Here is a 14,089-nt window from a genome sequence, read left to right on the forward strand (position 1 = left end):
ACATGCTCCTTCGCAATTTTATTCACATCTCTCTTTCCCATGCTGTTTTCCTGTTTATTAGTTCTGGTATGTTTTCATTCATATATATATATATATAAAATGGCAAAATATATAGTATCTGTTTTATGTTTGAAATGTATGTAAATCATAGTATAAGTCAACATATTTTAGAGATTAAATAATCTTATAAGTCAACATTACATTTTAGAGATTTAAGCACGTGGTACATGTAATTCTTGTTCATTCATTTTCATTGTATTAATATACTCGAATATACCTACTCCCCTTCTGATGGACATATAGACTGTCTCCAGGCTTTCACTTTTAACACAGTGCTGCAATAAACATTCTTGCGCATGCCCACTTGTCCACATGTATGAGAATTTCACTGTGGTATGTAGGAATAGAAGGGCTGAGTAGGCCGGGCGTGGTGGCTCACGCCTGTAATCCTAGCACTTTGGGAGGCCGAGGTGGGAGGATCACAAGGTCAAGAGATTGAGACCACCCTGGCCAACATGGTGAAACCCTGTCTCTACTAAAAATACAAAAATTAGCTGGGCATAGTGGTGCGTGCCTATAGTCCCAGCTACTCGGGAAGCTGAGGCAGGAGAATCGCTTGAACCTGGGAGGCAGAGGTTGCAGTGAGCCGAGATCACGCCACTGCACTCTAGCCTGATGGCAGAGTGAAACTCCATCTCAAAAAACAAAAAACAACAACAACAACAAAAAGAAGGGCTGAGTAATGAGTACATGCATTTCCAATCTAACTAGACTTTGTCAAAATAGTTGTACCATATTATGTTTCCATCAGCTGTGTATGAGAATTTGCCTTGTCCAAGTTAGACCTGTCAGACTTTAAAATGTTTGCCAATCTAATCTAATGTGTGTGAAATGATATTTCACTGTGGTTTTATTTAGTAGTTCTCTGAATACTAATGAAGTTGAGCATCTTTTTATATGTATATTGGACATAAGGCTTTCCTGATCTGTATGTAAATTGTTTGCTTAAATTCATTGCCCATTTATCTATTGAATTATTTTATTATTACTTTTTAGAGACAGGATCTCTGTCACCTTGGTTGGAGTGCAGTGGCATGATCATAGTTCGCTGCAGTCTTGACCTCCTGGGCTCCAGCGATCCTTCCACCTCAGCTGCCCAAGTGGCTGAAACTACAGGTGCATACCATCACACCTGGCTAATTATTTTTATTTTTGTAGAATGGGGATCTTGCTATGTTGCCCAGGCTAGTCTTGAACTCCTGGCCTCATGTGATGCTCCTGCCTCAGCTTCCCAAAGTGCTAGGATTACAGGCATGAGCCACTGGGTCCAGCCTGAATTAGTTTTTTATTCTTATTGGTTTATAAGTATTCATATGTAATCCAGATAGTATATACGTTCTTTAAACATGTGGCTTGTTTTTGCCTTTTGATATGGCTGGCATATGTGTGTATGTGTATGTGTGTGTATATATATGTGTGTGTGTATATATATATAACTTTTTTGTTTGAAGTCTCCCATTTTAATGTAGTCAAATGTATTCATCTTTTTATTTGTGGTTCTCGCTTTTTGTGATTTAAAATATCCTTCTCCACCAAAATGTTTAACATTTTATTTTTTACCAGTAAGTCTTTAATCTACATATATATACACATATTATATATATGTGTGTATGTATATATATACATGTGTATGTATATATATACATATTACATATATATCTATTGCTTTCTTGCTTATCTGTAGAGATGAAGGATATAAATTAATTTCTTTTTACCTGTGGAAGACCAATTAATTTAGCAGTATTTTATAGTTCATTTTTTCCCTACTGATTTTCAATGGTATCTCTGTCATCTGCCAAATGTTCGTATGTGTGTAGGTCTATTTGTGGGCTCTCTACTCTGTTCCATCAGTTCATTTTCGATCTTGAGCCAATACTACAATAACATAATTACTGTAATTTTATAATAGGTCTTTATATCTGGTAGGGAAAATCATTGCAACATTGTAGTTTTTTAAACTTGTCTTGGGTTCCTGGGCCAATAGGTGGTTTTTCTTTTTTTTTTTTTTCATTTCTAATATTGTTTTCATTAATGCCATCTCATTTTTTGCTATCTTATATTTTGCTGAGAATTTATCTTTTATTAATTATGAAAAATTCTACCTATTATGTTTCAAATTGTGCCTTTCCCCATTCTTTCCATTATCACTCTCTTTAAACCATAAATTAAATTTTGCATCAAAACTGTTGTAATAAAGACTTTAAAAAAATTTAGTAAATCTTATTTGGTTATTTAAAAAGCTCTCTAATGCTTTTTAGTAAGTTTTGTATTCTTTTATATTTTCAATTTTTTTGTAAGTGACATTATTTATCTTCATATATCTTGTAAGTGACATTATTTATTTTTATATATCTACTTTTGGGTGTCTAGTCAATAGTTATAGCATTTGGCATTATTGGAAAATTTAATATTGCTATTAATTATACCTAGTGACTCTTCTTCATTAATTTAAAATTTTTATTGTAAACTCCTTTTCACTGAACCTTTCCCATGGGAATTCTTCAGAGCCAGACTGAGACCATTTTCCACTAGAGAAATTTTGCATTTGCTTCTTGTAGGCACCACAGAGTTAGCATGAGTTTGGAGCCATTTTTACATTAGTGACTGAGTCTGGAGGATTAGCCACACATGAATGGTGTAAATTTAAACCTCAGTCCTCATTGAGACAGGGGTATGGTCATAAATTTTAATAGAAGCTCTTTTAACCTCCAGCCCAAACCTACACCAAAAGTCATCCTGTTGTATTCCTGTGCCAGTGTCCATACTTTCACCTGCTCACATTTTCTCTGGAGGTATATCTCTTCCAGCGTCGGTTCCTGATTTGCACTAAGGATATCAGTCCTAATTCCTCATTTTCTAAGTGTATGTTTCTTGTGCTTATTTAAGTAATCTAACCTATCTCTCATATTATTGAGTCAGCATGTACCCAGAGCTATTTCTGCTGAATTATTGTTACTTTAGAATTGTCTTTTTTTTTTTCTTAATGAGTTAGGGTTTGCATGTAAAACTATGTTTGTTACATCTGTAGGTATTTTGTAGTGGGAGTTAATCATGCCTGCTACATTGCGGGAGCAAAATTCAACACTAAACTTTAGTATGTGAATTAGAGTTCAATAAAATTTTGACCTCAAACAGCATCTTTGTCTCTAGGACATTAACTATTTCCTAAAATATTTAAAGTGCCTACTAAGACTTATTTTTTATAACCAGTACAGACAGTTGCTCTGTTTATAAATATATATTGCAAACTTATGTCACTAGCAATTGTTGTTGAATTAAATCTTTCAAAAGCATAAGTATTTCCCTTGTAATGAAATAGTAGGTTTTAATATGCTTTTTAAGAAGATGCTTCAAAATACTTGCATATTTGTGTTGCTAACATCTGCCCTTTAGAAACGATAATTAGCTAGTCTTTAAAGTATCAGTAATCTGCAGGTATTCTGATAGTACTTTTCTAACTTCAAATTTACATTTTATTAGAGTTTCAACTCAACCAGTTTGTATTTTCTGAAAAGTCCAAGATTTACGCTCAGTGGATAGGGTGCTTGATGTAAGGAGCCCTTAGATTTGTAGTGATTTAAAAAGAAAGAAAGACTTGGGCCACTTTCCTTCAGGACATTGTGCCTTTTGTTTATGACTACTTTACTATGTAAGTAACAGATTTATGACAATACAGTTTGATGACTCGTAGGTCCCCTGTGAGTTTCATTTAAAAAGGGTGTACCATGGACATCAAATGGATGAAGAACATATGGATTTAGCAGCTAATAAACAAGCTGACTCAGTTCTGGGTTCCTTTTGTCCTAACCTTTGACCTAGGGGAACATAAAATAAAAAGACTGAGTGAAGACTTAGTGAATTAAAAAGGCTATTTGAATTTTTATGGCCATGTGTTCATGTGTTGAAGTGATTTGAAAGGATTAATGAGATGGGGCTTACTATGTAAAACAAAATTGGCATAAACTTTGTAAGAGTTCTCACTCTAAGTGTTTCCCATTGAATTAGCCAAGTCCTCACAACTTCCAAATTTTGTTATTCTAACTCCAAGTTGAAATGATCCTTAATATTACAGTTTTTAGTATTTATAACTTAAAATTTAAGAATTGGCATTAAATTATAATCTAATATAGTATCTCTATTGGTAGGAAATTATCAGTCTTCTTCCTAAAGTATTTAAGACCGGCTGTGAACATTTTATTCCTTACCTTGGAAAGTAGCAGTCTTTCATTTATGCCACTTCCATTTATAGACTTCACTGCTGTTTAGATACACACGCATATCCACCTCTGCCCATACCACACATCTTGATTTATCAGACTGAAATATGAAGTGGTAAAAGTATACTTTTCTATTAAATTTTCTTAGTCTATCATTTCTGTTCAATTTTCTTCATATTCATGGCCAGGGCTTTCTTGCAACCATTTAAAACTGTCTTCACGGATTATAAGAACTGTTGAGCTAAGTTAAATGTGTGTTTTCATAATGCTGTGTAGTCACATTTCAGGAGAACACCTGATGATGACTATGCTAATTCAAATAACCGAATCTGTGAATGTGGTATTTCAGATACGCTGGTGGCAATGTGGGGAGATACTTTGGCCTTTTCAGGCCTAAATTCTTCCTTATAGCAACACATGTTTACTTCCAGGCTTCCCTGAGGATCCCGTACCTTCTGCCCTACTTCAGTAAGGACTCTCCTGAAAAGCTTATTGTCATGCAAAACTTAGTGTTTAGATATTCTGTCACTTCCTCAACTCAGTAGCCTGACACTGAACTTCCACACTTGTTTTGTTCATTGTGTGTTAAGTTTGGGTTGCCACTCCATTCCTGAGGCCACAATTTTATTAAGGTCCCAAATCTTTTACTAACTGATTTCTGAAATTAAACATAATTTGATTTATCAGCCTCCAATATGTCTTTACACAATTTCAAGAAGTGGAAATTCAGATTAAAAACATACTCTTGGAGATTATTATTCATTTAGAGAAAAAATTGAAAAAGACTTCCTTGAAACAGTGTGTTCTCTACTGATTATGACTGAAATCTTCAAGTTTGGGAAAAGAACAGCTGTCAGCACAGGAGAGCAAATGTGAAGACTGAATATATAAAGAAAGGGCCCAATGCTACTGGAGAGGCAGTAGCAAAGGAAGGTTGCATGCAAACACATAGAGTCAAAGGTTCAAAATGCTTGGACATTTCCAGAATGTCTAAGCACAAACGAAACAAGTGTTATAGAGAGTTCTAAATAACAGGAAGTCATAAAAATTCTAGGATTTCATTCATTCATTCATTCTTAATGCATTCATCTATTACAGCAAATGGAGCGCCACCTTTTAGCTGCACACTCTACTAGACTCTAAAATGGATGGCAGCCTTGGGACAAAAGGAACCCAAAACTGAGTCAGCCTCTCAAAGAGATTAGAAACTAGTTGGGCAATGGGAATTTAAAAATTTGAAAGAAGTAGTTGATGCATTTATAGAAAAATTGGGTTATTCCCTATGTGGACTGAAGGATGAGAAAGAAGCATGGTAGTGTGGTAAGAAGGAAGTGCCCAGTGAGCCTGGAGTACTGGTATACCAGTGAAGAACAAGCCCAGAACCGTAAGTGCATTTTGTTGGGAAGGCAGGGAGCCCGATCTGGATCCCAAATGCTGGTTTAGGCCAATGGCAGACTGTAAAGAGCCTTTCTGTTAGTCCAGTACGAAAAAGCTTCGTAAGGTAAAATTTGCAAATTTAAGAAACTTTCATTTCTTGAAATCAGTTCCTTTCCAGTTTCTTTAAAAGATGATGGCGATAGGCAGTTAAAAAAAAATCTTCGATAAATTTAAAAGTTGACCATTCTATCTGGATCATTTATTTATTTTAAAATTAGTTGGTCTATAAAATCCAAACATGAGTCCAGGTGTGGTGGAGCACAGCTGTAATCGCAGCTACTGAGGACTACTTTCTGTAGTCCTCAGAAGCTGAGGTTGGAGGATTGCTTGAGCTCTGGAGTTGGAGGGCAGCATGAACAACTTAGCAAGACCTCCTCTCCAAAATCCAGACATCTAAAATTGATGGTCATGATCCAGGACCTGCTGATCCAGCACCCCAGCTATGGGACTGGTTCAAGAACGTGAGTGACCACACCTGCAGCCTGGGAGGCTTCCTTATTCATTCTTTTTTCCACATTCTGGATCCTCATTCCTCACCATTCTGCCACTCGTGTTTGCTCTTGAAATCTCCCCAATCTGTCTGTCCACATTTAAATGTGTCCCAATTTCAGCCCTCTGCACAGTTTCTCTCCAGCTGCTTTTCTTTCCTGGCCTCCTTGCATTCACACCTGTTTCCTTCTTTGGGTTCAGTAACAAGTTTCCTTTATTCTATCTATCTATCTATCTATCTATCTATCTATCTATCTATCTATCTATCTATCTATCTATCTATCTGTCTGTCTATCAATCAATCATAATATTGTATATTATATAATATAATAGGGTAAAGCAGTTTAGATAGAAAAAAATTAATTGTTGCAAATGGTCCCTAAAGTCAAATAAGATGAAAACAGCCAACTGTCCACAGTGATTGGTGAGTGTGGTGAGAATAGTGACAGGCAAATGTGCACGCATACACACACACACTTCCCTTTTCCCTGCTACTGATACATGGCTATTTTTACCCAGAAGCGAAGATATGTTAAACATAGAGAGACTATGTGGCATTTGGCATAGTTCAGTTTTTGCATAAAATTGCCAGAAAATTTCTTGAGATTAGGGATGAAGTCTATATGAAAACTCTGGGCTGTCAGTACTCATTGAACTCCTGCTTTGAATTCTAGGGTAGTAAAAGTTCAGAAGTAGTTACTAGTGAGCCAATACCAACAGCTGTGGTCAGTTAATGGAGTAAGAATTAAACAGAAGAATTAGAAAATTATGATTATACAACTAAGTAACTTCAGACTTGAATTTTGGTCACATGTGTTTCAATTAAAGATCTGTAAAATTTCCAGTTCTACATAATGTGAGAAAAGTCGGCCAAAATGGAAGGAAAAAAGAACATGAAACAAAACATATGTTGGGTTATGGTTTTGCAGATATTTTTGAAATTAGAAGTGGTAAACAGTTTATTCTAAATGAATTGGATTTCTCCTTTAAGATTCAAAGTAGGCAAATACTTAAATCAGACTACAAATTAGATTAGTGCTAAGGACTGGGTGACTTTGGGAATATCCTTAAAGGGTAAATATATATTCCATTACTTCTATTTTAAAAAAGCATCTATTATGCTCACTCATTTATCAGAAAGCATAATGTGCTATTTCTAGTGAAAGAAAAATAAATCCATTAGTTTGATTCTGGGGTTCAGGATTTTCCAGAGAACTCAAATACTTTGGCAGATTTGTCTTTGGTGTCATAACAAATTGTTCTTTGTTTTCCTTTGTATTTTGAGGGTGTCAAGTTGTCCTAGTCAACAAGCAAGTCTTTTGGGGATCTACATTAAGTTGCAATGAATCATAGAATCATGGAGTTGGAAGGGCATCTAAAAGTAATCTAATGCTACCCCTTGCGTCCAGGAAACATATCGGTATCATGCTTCATTCTGTTTCTAAAATCTGAAGAAGGAAATAGAATAATGTAGAATATATGGACTGAATTCTTACCATGAGGTTAGAAACTATTACGTCTTTTATAACCTTCTAAACTGGACTGAGATCCATAAATAAATTTAGGTAAGGTTGTTTGCTTTGCTTCTTTTGCAGATTGTCTTTTCTACTGGATAGAGATCTATCAGTAAAAAGAGAAGCTGTTTATTTTTCTTCTTTTACAAATTGTATAATTCTATTTAAGACTTAACATATTTAGCCTGGTATTTTCTTAGCAGTTCATTCTACAACATCCTAATATTGTGATACCCAAAGGCATCCTAAAAAATATATTATCACTGCTGTGATTGAATAGTATACATCTTTATGTATATGCAATCAGTTTTCCTTGAGATCATTTCTAGTTTCTTTTAGTACACACATGCTAATTTGTATACTACTTAAAAAAAAGACTAGAAAAACGTTATCATTCTAGACAATAGAAAGTTGCCTTTTTATATTTACTTGTTCTAGAGTGATTGAAAAAAGTTGTCCTAGGAAAATATATCATTTGATATAACTCCTGGAAATCTGTTATACAAATAAATTAAAATACTTTATAGTCACTGCAGATTACAGTTTGAGAAGACATCAAATCAGACACAATCATGAATCAAAGATGGTCTTGAGCTATCAGGTTATTGTCAACACGGCATCTCAACATTTGGAGCAGAGGGATGAAGTAAAACAGAGTGTGTTAGGAAAGATTTTTAAACGGATTTTCAACCAGTTATCCTTTACAGGAAATATGCTAGCCTTTAGATTCAATAAAACTTCACATTTCAAATAAATCTGCCCAACAAAATAGCAAACATCTCCTTGTCTCAGCTAATTAAAATAAAAATCTCTTGCCTTTTCTACTCTGGGGAGCTGGGTTGCTATCAGAAGACTGTGATCTAAGTTGTGGATTAAGGGAGATTATTGCACCACCAATATTCTGGAGTCTTTTAAGAAAGTAATTCCTTTTTCCTTCATACTTCACCATGTAAATAGCATGGAAAAAGCCTTCATCAGAATTTCTGAGGGCAATGTGACTAGTGGAGACATAATAAAGCAACAGAAAAAAATCCTTTTCTTTCTCTATTATGATGCACTTTTTGGCTGCTCAGAAAGTCTAGAGATCTGGAGTTTGTAATGTAGGAATGCTGACCTGTGTGTGATGGGTGCTGGAGACCAGGCCAGGGAGCATGAAGCATCCCTTGCTCAGACCATAAAGCACCCCTTGAGAGAAACTACAAAGAGGAATTTTCTCTAAAAAGTAGTTTATCTTGTAATACAAAGCCTCCTGAAATTGAGTATCCATTTCATAGATCAAAGGATAATTTGGCATTTTTCAACTCGTAATTTTGTAATAGTTTTAAAAAATTACTTTTAGTTGAAAAATGAAGATGAAAGCTAGTGTTTATTGAGCAATTACTAGGTGCCACATTTACATAAATAAAATGTGGTAAATTCTTACAATGAAATATTGTTCAGTCACAAGAATGAATTAAGTACTGATACATGTTACAACAAGATGAACTTTGAGGGCATTATGCTAAGTGAAAGAAGCCAGACATAAAAGATCATATAACACGTGATTTCATTTATATGACATGCACAGAATAGGCAACTTCATGGAGACAGAAAGTAGTTTATTGATTACAAGTGGCTATGGGGAGGAGAGAGTGGGGAGTGACTATTATGGGTACTGATTTTTTTGGGGGAAATTATAGAAACGTTCTGGAGTTAGTGGTGATGGTAGCGCAAACTTGTGAACATACTAAAAACCACTAAATTGTACATTTAATCAAATATCTTTCCACAAGGGCCTTCTTTCACCTTCCTAAATAAAAGATTAATTAGAATGAAAAAACATTCTATTTTATAGGTGAATTCATGTATAAATTAGTAGCTGAAATATAAGTTAGAAAGAGGTAATTACCATGAGAATGAAACACACCAAAATTCTATAATGCTCTTTTTACCCTGTGTCTTCCAATTAATATCTTTAATTCAATCAATAATTTTTTTCCAGATGCCACTATGTCTTTCTCATTAACAAAATTATTTCATGAAATTGGTGTGAAGTTGGTAATTATTAAAGCTGGGAAGTAGAAAATGGGGTCCATTTTTCTATTGTTCCTACTGTATATCTGGTGAAAAATTCTGTAGTACAGTTTGAGCATCCTTAATCCAGAAAACTGAAATCTGAAGTGCTTCAGAATCTGAAACTTTTTGAGTGCTGATGTGACTCCACAAGTGGAAAATATACCTTGCCTCATGTGATGGCTTGCAGTCAAAACATAGGCACATAACACACAGTTTCTTTAGTGTCCCCAAGGGAAAAAAGACCCTCTCAACCCCCTTTATTTGTGATGTATCTTTTCCATACACACCCAGATTCCCCGAAGCACACCCACAAAGGGTAATAAAATGGGCACTTTCAGGACAGAAGCACAAGTGGCAAGTTCCCTACGATGCCCACATGGGGCCAAGACCTACATCATGGGTAGCTGAGTTAGTGACTCCTTCACTTTCTAGTGGTTCAATGAACGCAAACTCTGTTTCATGCTAGAAATTCTTAACAATATTGTATAAAATTACCTTTAGGCTTTGTTAATAAAGTGTATATGAAACAGAAATGAATTTCATGCTTGGACTTGGGTCCCATCCCCAAGATATTTCATCATGTATATGCAAATATTCCTAAATAAAAACAATTCTGAAATCTGAAACAGTCCTGATACTGTGTTTTGGATAAGGGATATTCAACCTGCAGCAAATTAAAGAAATTACCTGGTGGAGGAAAACATTAATTTTTAAAATCAGTTGATTTATATTCTTTTTTGAATTTTTATAAAGGAGGTGAAATTAACCTCAGTGCAATGTGCAGATAGAACCATTCCTTCACCTTGGAAATTTCCCAATTATTACCTTCCACAGACAAGTACTATTTTGATTTCCGTCATATGGATTTGTTTTTCATGTTTATGAATTTCACATAAACAGATATAGAGTATGTCCTTTTTATGACTTTTCGTTTGCTCCACATAATAGTTTTAAGATTTACTCATATTGTTTTGTGTTTTAGTAGTTCATTCCTTTTTATTGCTGAAGAGTTTTGTTATATGAATATGCCACAATTTGCTATCTAGTCTCCTGTTGATGGACATTTGGACATTAGTTTTGGTAGTTTTGAAAGAAAACTGTGATGCATGTTCTTTTTGTGGACATGTGTTTTCCTTTATCTTTGGTATTTACAATAAAACTAACGTAATTTTGCAAAGTGTTGTACCAGTGTAGACTCTCCCCAGTAGTGAATGAGTGTTCTAGTTGCTCCATGTCCTCACTAACATTTTATTGTTGTTCGTTTTACTGTTGTTAGCCAATCTAGTAGATGTAAAATGTTTTCTAATTGTGGTTTTACTTGGCCTTTCCCTGATGACTTTCCCTGATTTTGAGAACCTTTTCATGTGCTTATTGGCCTCTTGAATATCACATATGATGTGGTCTTTCATGTCCTGATTTATTTTAACAATTACGTAGTCTGTTATTTGATTGTAGGAGCTTTTTGGTTAGATATAGGCATTACAAATATTTTCTCTCAGTGTGTGGGACTTTTCATATATTTAATTATGGCTTTTGATTATTAGATATTTTAATTTTATAAAGCCCAAATTAGCAATTAAAAAGTGTTCAGTGCTAATTTGCTTACCCTGTTATTGATTTGTTTTCCTCTAAAAGTTTTATAGTTTTTATTTTTACATTTAGCAACTTCAAGTTAATTTTGTGTATGGTGTGAAGGAGGCTCCAAGGTTTAATTTTTTCTATGTATTTATCTGGGTCTTCCAGTATCTTTTATTAAAAAACCTTTCCTCCCCAGTGAATAATCTTAACATTTTTGTCAAAAATCTATTGACTATATATATTTAAATCTATTTCTGGGATGTATTCTGTTTTATTGATCTGTTTGCCTATATTTATGATCCTAATTCACTGTATTGATTACTATAACTGAAAAGTAACTCTAAAAATCAAAGTTGAATCAACTTTGCTATTCTTTTTTGTGATTGTTTTGATATACAAGCTCTTCTGTGTTTAAATATAATTCTTATTGTCAGTTTATATTTTAAAACCTCCTTAGATTTTGATAGGAGTTACATTGAATTTATAGATCAATTTGGGAAGAACTGTCTTCTTAACAATACTGACTCTTCAAATTCATGAACATGGTATATATCTTCATTTATTTAGGTCTCAGATTTTTCTAAACAGTGTTTTGTAGTTTTTAGTTCAGAGAATTTGCAGATCTTTGTTAAATTTATTTGCAAGTATTTTATGTTTTTTTATGTGATTAAATTTTATGTTATAAATGTAATTGTTCACAAATTTTATTTTTCAGTATGGCACAGTATTGGTAAATGTATCCTGCAACTTTACTAAACTCATATATTAATTATAGTCACTATTTTGTATTTTTATGTGCAGAATCATGTCATCTGTGAATAAGGGCAGTTTTTGTCCTATTTTAATTAGTTTGGCCTTTTTTGTTTTCTTATCTTATTGCTTTGTTAAAATTTCAAGTAGAATGTAAAATTTCTTTGAGTTTCTAGTTTGCCAAGAGTTTAATTTTAAATAATAAACGAGTGTTAAATGGTTTTGTCTGCATCTTTTAGATGATCATATGGTTTTCTGCTTTATTCTGTGAATAAATGAATTAAAACAACTTTAGAAATTTCTACTTTTCAGATGTAGAAATAAAAAATGATACATTCCCATTAAAATACTACTTTAGCTACATCTGGAAAATGGATATGTTGTGTCTTATCATTATTCGGTTTGAAATATTTCCTTTGGGTTTTTTTTCATGGTTTATTTATATGTGTCTTGTTCAATTTCCACATATTTACTTTAAATATATGTTTTATTATTGACTTCCCATTTAATTCCACTGTTGTTACAGAATGTGTTCTGTAAGATTTTAATCTTTGGGCATTTATTAAGATGTATTACATTTATTACCTAAGATATAGTCCATCTTTGTGAGCATCTGATAAGCACTCAAAAATGATGTGTCTATTTTGGAGATGTAGTTTTAATGTTCTATAAATGTTAGATAAAGATCATTTATAGTATTGTTCAAGTAGTTTATATTTCTACCGATTTTTTTCTAGGTGATCTATCAATTACTGAGAGAGATGCATTAAAATATTCAATTCTGAATGTGATCATTTTTTGTCCCTTGAGTTCTGTTAATTTTTGTTTTATGGATTTGAATGACTGTATATTAGATGTATTAAATGCATATTTGACACATACACATTTCTCTGGTAGTATTTTGAAATCTACTTGTTTATATTGATGTAACCACTTCAGTTTCCTTGGCTTAGCATTAGCCTGGAATATTCTTTCCATCTTTTTATGTTTTACTTATGTGATTTTATCTATAAAGTATATATTTTGTAGTTGTACTTTTTAAATATTTGGTTTGGCAATCTATTTTAATTGCTGCTTTTAGTTTATTTACACTTAATACAATTACTGATATGTTTGGATTTATGTCTACCATTTCCTATTGTTTATTTGAATAATGTATTTTTTTCCTCTTTATGTTCTCTTTATCTTTTGGAATAATCAAATTATTTTAGCATTCTATTTAATTATTCAGTTTATTTTAGCTAGATCTATTTAAAAATATCTATCTATCAAATTTGCATTACTTTTTTATTGTTTTCTTTAGAGATTACCAATGCCTCTTTAATGATTGCTTAGAGTTAATATTTTACTGACTTCATTTAAAATGTAAGACATTTTTAATGATATAGCTCTATCTACATCCATCCTTTTGTCATATATTTTATATCTGCGTCTGTTACACACAAATCTTAAATGTTGTAAGTTTATGCAAATCAACAAATTTTCCTTTAAGGAAATTAAGAGACTGGGCATGGTAGCTCATGCCTGTAATCCTAGCACTTTGCCGGGCTGAGGTGGGTGGATCACTTGAGGCCAGGAGTTTGAGACCAACCTAGCCAACATGGTGAAACCCTGTCTCTACTAAAAATACAAAAATTAGCTGGGCATGGTGGTGCATGCCTGTAATCCCAGTTACTTGGGAGGCTGAGGCAGGAGAATTGCTTGAACCTGGGAGGTGGAGGTGGCAGTGAGCCAAGATTGTGCCCTTGCACTCCAGCTGGGCAACAGAGTGAGACCCTGTCTCGGAAAAAAAAAAAGGAATTAAGAGAAGAACAAAGGTTATTTTATTTAAGTACACTTTTACCACTAAAAAGATTTTTTTTTAAAGACCTGAGTTTCCATTTGGTGTCATATCCTTTTAACTTAAAGAATCTTCTTTTGAGTTTATAAAAAATTTAGATGTATTGGCATAAAGTCTTCTGTTTTTTGTTTATCTTAACATATCCTTAT

Source organism: Macaca mulatta, chromosome 8, assembly GCF_049350105.2.
Source record: "Macaca mulatta isolate MMU2019108-1 chromosome 8, T2T-MMU8v2.0, whole genome shotgun sequence".
NCBI lineage: Eukaryota > Metazoa > Chordata > Mammalia > Primates > Cercopithecidae > Macaca > Macaca mulatta.